Below are 9,564 nucleotides of genomic sequence, written 5' to 3'. Positions count from 1 at the left end.
GATTAAACACAAGCCAAAGACTTATTTAACTCATGATTGAAGGAGCCAGTGAACTGAGAGAGCTGTTTCAAGGGACTATGGGAGATACAGAAGTATTTATAGGCACAGAAAGAATGCTGGAAGAAGATTACAAAATTCCATACAAATTGGTTAATGTTCTATAGCGGAATAATAACTTTTGGAGTCTTCTGTAAGGTATAAATCATTTGCATCTCTACAGGACAAAATTCTTTGGATAACAATAATTTGTGAGTGATATTAGCAAAATTATTTTGTACCTATTTCTTTCTTTTTTTTTTTTTTTTGCTGTACACAGGCCTCTCACTGCTGTGGCCTCTCCCGTTGCGGAGCACAGGCTCCAGACGCGTAGGCTCAGCGGCCATGGCTCACGGGACCAGCCACTCCGCAGCATGTGGGATCCTCCCGGACCGTGGCACAAACCCGTATCCCCTGCATTGGCAGGCGGACTCTCAACCACTGTGCCACCAGGGAAGCCCTGTACCTATTTCTGTTAAGCCACATACAAAATATCTTTTCTGATCACAATGGAATAAAACTAGAAGTCAATAACAAAATGAAAACTGGAAAATTCACAAATATATGGAAATTAAACAATACTCTCAAACAACCAATGGGTCAAGGAAAAAGTTACAAGTGAAATTAGAAAATATCTTGCAAGAAATGAAAATGGAAACAAAACATAATTATGGGAGGCCAAAACTTATGGGAGGCAGCAAACACAATGCTAAGAGGGAAATCTCTAGCCATTAACACATTTAAAAAGGAAGATCTCAATTCAACAACCTAACTTTACAGTTGAGAAAAAGAAGAAAGAACTAAACCCAAAGCTAACAAAAGGAAGGAAGTAATAAACACTAGAGTGGAGATAAGATAGAGAATAAAAAACAATAGAAAAATCCGTGAAACCAAAAGTTGGTTCTTGAAAAAGATGAACAAAATTGACAAATCTTTTTTTCTATATAAATTTATTTATTTATTTATATTTATTTTTGGCTGTGTTGGGTCTTCATTGCTGTGCACGAGCTTTCTTTTAGTTGCAGTGAGCCGGGGCTACTCTTTGTCGCAGTGTGCGAGCTTCTCATTGTCGCGGCTTTTCTTGTTGTGGAGCACGGGCTCTAGGCACACGGGCTTCCGTAGTTGTGGCATGTGGGCTCGGTAGTTGTGGCTTGCGGGCTCTAGAGCTCAGGCTCATTAGTTGTGGCGCATGGGCTTAGTTGCTCCGCGGCATGTGGAGTCTTCCCAGGCCCGGTCTCGAACCCATGTCCCTTGCGCTGGCAGGCAGATTCTTAACAACTGCGCCACCAGGGAAGCCCAAAGTTGACAAATCTTTAGCTAAATCGATTAGGAAGAAAAGAGGAGAGAAGAAAAGTCAAGTTACAAAAGTCAGAAATGAAAGTGGGGCCGTTACTACTTATTTTATAGGAATAAAAAGGATTATAAGAGAGTAGTAGGAACAATTGTATGTCAACAAATTGAATAGCCTAGGTGAAATTTACAAATTCCTAGAAACACACAACCTACTGAGACTGAATCATGATGAAATTGGACATACAAATAGACCTCTAACTAGTAAGGAGACTGTATCAGTAATCAAAAATCTTCCAACACAGAAAAGTCCTGGGTCAGATTGCTTCTCTTGTGAATTCTACCAAACATTTAAAGAGGGGTTAACACCAATCCTTCTCAAGCTGTGCTGAAATATTGAAGAGGAGGGAACACTTCCTAACTTGTTCTATGAAACCAGAATTTCTCTGATACCAAAGCCAGACAAAGACATTACAAGAAAAGAAAACTACACACCTTTACTTTTGAATATTATGTAAAAATCCCTAACAAAATACTAGCAAACCAAAATTAGCAGCATGTTAAAAGGATTATACACTGTGACCAAGTGGGATTGTGGGATTTATTCTCAGAATGCAAGGATGGCTCAACACATGGAAATCAATTAATGTAATACGTATTAACAGAACGAAGGAAACAAATTGTGTGATCATCTTAATTGATTCAGAAAAAGATTTTTGACAAAATTCAACACCCTTTTATGATAAAAAGACTCAATAAACTAGTAATGGAAAGAACCTTCCTCAACATAATAAAGGCCATATACGAAAACCTACAGCTAACATCATATTCAACGGTGAAAGACTGAAAACTTTTTCACTAAGGTCAGGAACAAGAAAAGGATGCCTATTTTTTGTCATTTCTTTTCAGAATAGTGTTGGAAGTTCTAGCCAGAACAATTAAGCAAAATCAATCAATCAATAAATGACATTTAAATTAGAAAGGAAGAAGTAAAATTATCTCTGTTCACAGACGCCATGATCATATATGTAGAAAACCCTAAAGATTACACACAAAAACCTGTCAGAACTAATAAATGAATTCAGCAAAATTGCAGGACATAAAATCAACATACAAAAATCCGCAGCATTTCTATACAATAATAATGACAATCCAGAAAGGAAATTAAGAAAACAATTCTATTTACAATAGCATCAGAAATAATAAAATTCTTAGGAATAAACTTAATCAAGGTGGCAAAGGACTTGTACACTGAAAATTATAAAACATTGCTTAAAGAAATTAAAGAATACACAAATGAATGGGAAGACATCCTTTGTTCACAGATTGAAAAGACTAATATTGTAAAGATGCCAATACTACCCAAAGTGATTCACAGCTTCAATGCAATCCTTATCAAAATCCCAATGATATTTTTCCAGAAATAGAAAAACTCATCTTAAAATTCAAGGAAGCCTGAACAGCCAAAGCAATCTGACAGAGAAAAACAAAGTTGGAGGACTCACAGTTCTGGATTTCAAAACTTATTGCAAAGCTACAGTAATTTTAATAAGTGTGATACTGGCATAAAGGCATATATATCAGTGGAATAGAATAGACAGGCCCCAAATAAACCCTTTCACGTAAATAAACCTTGGCACAAGGGTCCCAAGACCATTCAATAAGGAAAAGACAGATTTCTCAACAAATGGTGCTGAGAAAACTGGATACCCTCATGCAAAAGAATGAAGTTGTACCCTTACCTTATACCATACACAAAAAATCAACTCAAAATATATCAGAGTTAACTGTAAGAGCTAAAACTATAAAACTCCTAGAAGAAAACGGAAAAGCTTCATAACATTGTCTTTGGCAACAATGTCCTGGCTATGCCACTGAAAGCACAAGCAACAGAAGAAAACATACATAAATTGGACTTCATCAAAATTTAAAATTTTGTGCATCAAAGTACACTATTAACAGAGGGAAAAGACAACCTGCGGATTGGGAGAAAATATTTGCAAACCATATATCTGATAAGGGGTTAATATCCAGAATATATAAAGAATTCCTGCAACTTAACAACGATTAAAACAACCCGATTTAAAAACAGGCAAAATACTTAAATAGACATATCTCCAAATAAGGTATACAAAGGCCAATACGCACATGAAACAACGCTCTGCAGTCTACACTAATGACTGCTAGGGAAATACAAATCAAAACCACTATGCGATGCCACTTCACACCCGTTCGGAGTATCGGCAAGGATGTGGAGAAATGGGAATCCTTGTGCATCGCTGGTGGGATTGTAAAATGGTGAAGCTGTTGTATAAAACACAGAATCACTATCTGACCCAGCAATTCCACTTCTGGGTATACACTCAAAAGAATTGAAAGCAGAGACTTGGACAGATATTTGTACACCCATGTTCACAGCAGCATTAGTCATAATAGGCAACGGGTGATAATAACACAAATGTCTATTGACGGATGAATGCATGAACAAAATGTGGTCTACAAAACGTGGAATGTTATTAAGCTTTAAAAAGGAAGGAAATTCTAATACATGCTACAAAATTGATGAACTTTCAAGACATGATGCTAATTGATATGTCAGTCACAGAAGGATAAACACCCTGTGGTTCCACTTATGTGAGGTGGAATTTGACTTAGAATAGTCAAAAGTCATAGAGATAGAAAGCAGAACGGTGGTTGCCAGGGGCTGGGGGAGGAGGGAAAGAGGAGTTAGTGTTTGATGTGTATGGAGTTTGAGAAGATGAAAAAGTTCTGGAGATGAGATTCACAGCAATGTGAACGCACTTAATGTCACTACAATTAAAATGGTAAATTTTGGGTTACATATACTTTACCACAATAAACAATTATTTACATTTTTACAAGTTAACACCAATCCTTACACAAGTTAAAAAATTTTAATCAATAACTAAGCGAGGTACATACCACTAGCGCAGGGTTTCCCAACCTTGGCACTACTGATGTTTTGGGCCAGAAGATTAACTGTTGTGGGCATTGTCCTGTGCACTGTAGGGTGTTCAGCAGCATCTCTGCCCTCCTCCCACTAAATGCCACTAGCACCCTTCTCCCCTTGTGACAACCAAAAATGTCTTCAGACATTGCCAGATGCCACATCTCTATTGGTTGGGAACCACTAATAAGGGTTCTGGAAATTCTGACTTAATCTCTGATATTGAATGTTGTCTAAGCAGCATCAGCTTGGAAGTCTATAGCCATAAACTTATTCCTTGAGCTATCGATCGTTAGAAGTTTCTGGTGGAGTCCTTTGCACCAACATCCTTTAGACCATCATTCTCTGCTGTAATCCAACTTCCAGAGTCTGTAGTTTAGAGCAGAGCAAGTCCATACCTCAGAGGACTGATCTCGTTTATGGTGTGCATGAAATATTGACGTGACTGACTTGAGTTCATAAACAGACAGGTGAGACTATTAAGCACCCCACCCTCACACCCTTTACTGTATTTCGTGTGGCTGAGAAAGATTCTCATCATCTTCCTATATGCTTAGACCATAAAGCCAGATTCCTAATCATCGCTGCCAGTGGGGAATAAATTATTGGCCACGTGCAAATCAGAACCAGAAACAAACTAGTCTAAGGACCAGAAATAGAACCAAAAATCATGGGACAGGGGTGGAGTGAAGAGAAACAGAGAGTCAAAGAGGTGAATTCTATTACCACTCGGGATTCACTCCAGGCACCAAGAAAATATGTTCCTGGCCTTACCTGGCCTAGGAGGTGCACCTTTTTGGGCAATGACGTTCTGAAAGTTGGATCCACTTGGACTTCACAATGGGATCTCCAAAACTGTCAAAGTCCCAGATGCGTACGTTGAAGCTCCAGCCCCAATGTGACTGGGTTTAGAGTTAGGGCCTGTGAGGAAGTGATAAGGGTGCCCTAATCTGTCAGGGCTGGTGTCCTTATAAGAAGAGGAAGAGACACCAGAGCTCTCTCTCCACCACGTAAGGACACAGCAAGAAGGCGGCCATCTACAAGCCAGGAAGAGAGCTCTCAGCAGAATCTCATCACGCCAGACCTTGATCTTGAACTTATAAGCTCCAGAACGGTGAGAAGTAAGTTTCCATTGCTTAAGCACTCCATCTATGGTATTTCGTCATGGCAGCCTGAGCAGACTCATACAGTGTAATCCCCCCAAAGTTGTCAGCATGACTTACAAATACAGGAAGAACATGTGTCCAAGATACATTTAGCCCTTCAATGGGGGCCCAGCGTGATGGGCCTGGATTCATCCCCAAGGCCTGGGGTCATCCTGCTGTGCTGCTTTCTAATTAAAAGACCTACCATCTATCGATTGCTTATTAAATGCAGACACAGTTCTAACTACTTCATAAACTGTAATTTTATCTAATCCACACAAGAAGTTGCTGTTAAGCTTATTTTATACCTAAGACCACTGATGCACAAAGAAGTTAAATTACTTGACCAGGGTCATGGAGTTAGTGGCAGAGCCAAGATTCAAACTCATGCAACCTGGCCCCAGTGTCCTGTATACTTACCCCCACACCTCGGTGTCTGCACCCTCTCTTCTCTCTGTCTCAGAGTGCCTGGCTGATTATTCCTCTGTTGAATTCCTTTTGTCTTAATCAATCCCTTCTAGCAACATGAGTGTTAACTCTGGAGCCAGCCATACCTGAGTTCCAGTTCTAGCTCTGTTACTTACTAGTTGTGTAATCTTGGTCAAGTTATTTATTAGGTCTAGTCCTCAGTTTCCTCAGCTGTGAAATGGGTGTGATAGTAGATTCTATTTCAAAGAGTTGCTGTGAGAATTAACTGAGACAATGTAAGGAAAATGTCTGATATATAGTGGGCATTTGATGCCAGTTCTATTAGAAAGCTAATCATATATTGTTTTTCTCTTGAATACAGGATAGGGGCTCTTGTTCTGGGGTCCATAAGCCAGCACGGGGAGAGGCTGACAGGCAGGCAAGTGTCTTGTGTGTACCTTTATTTTTTTCTGGGGAGAAAGCCTACAGCTTTTATTATATTCCCAAGAGAGTATGGACCTCCCCGAAAGTTGGGAACCACTGAACTTTGAGTCTGGAGGCTGAGACCGGAGTCCTTCACGTGTCCTGCCCTCAGCACAGCTGGGCCACAGCAGGACCTGGGTCTTTCAGGTCTCCTCCCCTGAGCGCAGCGCTGGGCACACAGAAAGCTTTCAGCAACGAGCCTGGAATTGAATTCCACTGGAATTTAGCAGCTATGTCATGGCCTGGGACAGTGAGGTCCCTGATGTTACCAGCCTGTCCTCATTCCATTCAAAGATGCCCACGGTTAAAAGATTTCCAGATCACATCTCTGGTCCCATAACAATATTTCAAAGCTGGATATCCCAAATGCTGCATTGGTAAAGGATACTGATTACATCAGTCAAGCTGCACTATGACGTTTACTGCTAGCTGGCTACTACACGGATGGAGGGGATGACTGTGTGTATGGCAAGTCTCTGTTATCCCTCTCGGCCCTGGCTTCACTGGAGTACCTTAAAATAATAGCAGCTATCATGTAAAGAGTAGAAACAAACTATTCTTTTTAATTTTTACCCTTCTACTTGGGGTTTGCTATACCCATCCCCAATTCAAAAAGGATTCATACATACATATATACACACACACACACATATATATATTTATCTTTTGAAGTATAGTTGATTTACAATGTTGTGTTAGTTTCAGGTGTACAGCTAAGTGATTCATTTATGCATACATATATATGTATCTATGTGTCTATATATGTAGGCATAATGAATAGATATACATATATACATATACAGTATTCACGTATATTTAGGTATTGATTTCCAATTAAGGTATGAAATACATCTTATGTATCTTATATATCTATATGAGGTCTGTGTAGTGTTATAGTACACATTTCCTGCAAGTCTCATTGAATTAAAAAGTTCACATGTTACATGAATTCTGGAAAATAAATAACAATTTTCAAACATTTAAAAAAGCATTTAAGTCAGCTTCCAAAATATACATGATACAAAAGGATCAAATCCATAAGAGAGGAAATCAGAGGAAAAGAAAAGAATATAAAATAGAATAAAACTGTGGTATGTTAATGTACAAAATTGGGACACAAATTTGGCTCTATACTTTATAGCAGCTGAAGCAAAGAAACAAACAAACAAACAAAAAAACCCCCAGGATTTCCAGTGTCCAAAATGTAAAAAACTAGTCAGCTTGTCAATAAAAGCCCGAGACGAATTTGTGCCGTGAGTTGTCACAGGGGAAGCGTGGACCAGGTCACCTCCCTTCATGGATCTAACAGTTCCGTCTGCCTGTTTCTGGTCCAGTGCCTCAGGGAAGCTGATGCCCTGACACTAAGTGCAATTCAGAAAAAGCAATTCTGTGAGGCGCCAGAGCAGTACTCTTGAAGTACACTGTTTTCTAGTAAATTGGCTAGAAGGCAAGGGGAAAAAAAAAAGGCTTTGGAATCCTAGAGCAATGGAGAGAGTGCGTATTCATTAGCAAGCCTCCATGAAGGATATTTTCTTTCTCCCCAGCCTGGCGCTGTTCTCTAGGGGGAAACCTGAAGCGTAGGGAGTCTGTGCTGCTCGACTAAGAATGTCATCCTCTCATGAATATTCTGAAGCCTCAGAAGATGATAGGTATCCTGATGTGCATGGTGCCGGGCTGATGGAGTATGGGCAGTTTGGTTGAGAATGCCTTCAGAAATGCACACAACTAGGCAGCCCAGGGCTCAGCACTCCACCGCACAGAGCAAGACAGCCGGAATTCGAGTCTGGGCACGCCCTCAAGGCAGGCGTGCCGGATGCTGCCGGAGGACACACACGTAGAATTCCGTTCTGACGAATTGCCATGGTAATCACACTGCTTTCTGGATTTGATGGCCTATTATGGAGTAGTCAGGGAATTGGGGATATCTTGGCTTCTCTGTTAGACGGGACCGAGAGCGGGAACAGCAGGCAAGGGGAGTTTTCTGGAGGGAGACAGAGGCACTGCTGGAAGTGGAGGGGGGAGGGAGGGGGAGGGTGGGGGAGAGCTGGGGGGCCGTGCAGGAGAGGCCCTAGAAGATAAGAAGCGGCAGCAGGTGAGGAAGGGCAGAGGACAAGTGTTGCTATGGTCTGAATGTCCATGTCTCCCTAAAATTCATATGTGAAGCCTACTCCCCGAGGTGATGGTATTAAGAGGTGGGGCCTTTGGGGAGCCCTCATGAATGGGATTCCTGCTCTAAGAGAAAAAGCCCCAGAGAGCTCCCTGGTCCCTTTGCCCACCATGTGAGGGCCCAGTCTGTGAGAGAGAGAAAGCAGATTCTCCCCAGAACTCGACCACGCTGGCGGGCACCTTGATGTCAGCGCTGTCAGAAATAAATGTCTGTCGATGATAAGCTGCCCAACTTGTGGTACTGTGTTATAGTGGCCCGATCGGACAGAGACGGGGTCTTCACCTGAGAGCCCGTCCCAGGGCTGAGTAGCTTCTCAGGGAAGAGCTCAGCTGGTGGTCCAGGTCAGGGTCTGTGGTCAGTGGGCGCCAGCACAGAGCCTCTCTTTGCCTCTTCTCAGGAAGTGAAGGACTCCAGGGCTTCCCTGGTGGCGCAGTGGTTGAGAGTCCGCCTGCCGATGCAGGGGACACGGGTTCATGCCCCGGTCCGGGAGGATCCCACATGCCGCGGAGCGGCTGGGCCCATGAGCCATGGCCACCGAGCCTGCGCGTCCAGAGCCTATGCTCCGCAACGGGAGAGGCCGCAGCAGTGAGAGGCCCGCGTAGAAGGAAGGAGTCAGGACAGACCAGTGTATCGAACGAAGTGCTCGATTGCTCTCAGAGAAATCAACTCTGCTCATTTCAGCAGTAAAGACACATATTTAAAAGTCACTTGGGTGGCTTCCAGAATCTCTGGAAGAGGTCTGGGGCTCTGAGAGGAAGAGCATCAATGCAGACCAATGGGGCTTGCATTGCTGACACCATTGGCTCTGGACACTGGCATTTCTGCAAGCACTGGGGTCACTGCTGCTCCAGGAACTCAGTTCTGAAACTGGCATTTCAGCCAAAGAGAGACCCTCCTGGTCCTTGCTTCTCTGCACCAGCAGACCCTGATTCTAAGCCTGGGGGCAGGAGTATCTGATTAGCAGAGTTTAGGTCTCAGGACTACTCTAGCTGCAAGGGAGGCTGGTGGAAATATAGCATCTGTAGCTTCCACGCTGGGAGATAGGTTTATAAAAAGGGTAGAGGGGA

At 42.3% G+C, this 9,564-nt stretch overlaps 1 protein-coding gene across 1 annotated transcript in view; it reads right to left on the bottom strand.

Annotated features, from left to right (window-relative positions):
- Positions 1-1,024: 1,024 nt before the first annotated feature.
- RAB4A (RAB4A, member RAS oncogene family) overlaps positions 1,025-9,564 on the bottom strand; it is a 95,999-nt gene continuing 87,459 nt past the window's right edge. The window contains exon 8 of the mRNA XM_082674345.1: positions 1,025-1,353. The gene's annotated coding sequence lies outside the window, so the exon portion shown is untranslated. The remainder of the gene's footprint in view (positions 1,354-9,564) is intronic.

Source organism: Grampus griseus (assembly GCF_964374135.1).
Source record: "Grampus griseus genome assembly, chromosome: 16".
Taxonomy (NCBI): Eukaryota; Metazoa; Chordata; class Mammalia; order Artiodactyla; family Delphinidae; genus Grampus; species Grampus griseus.
This window is presented reverse-complemented; position numbering and strand designations above follow the sequence as displayed.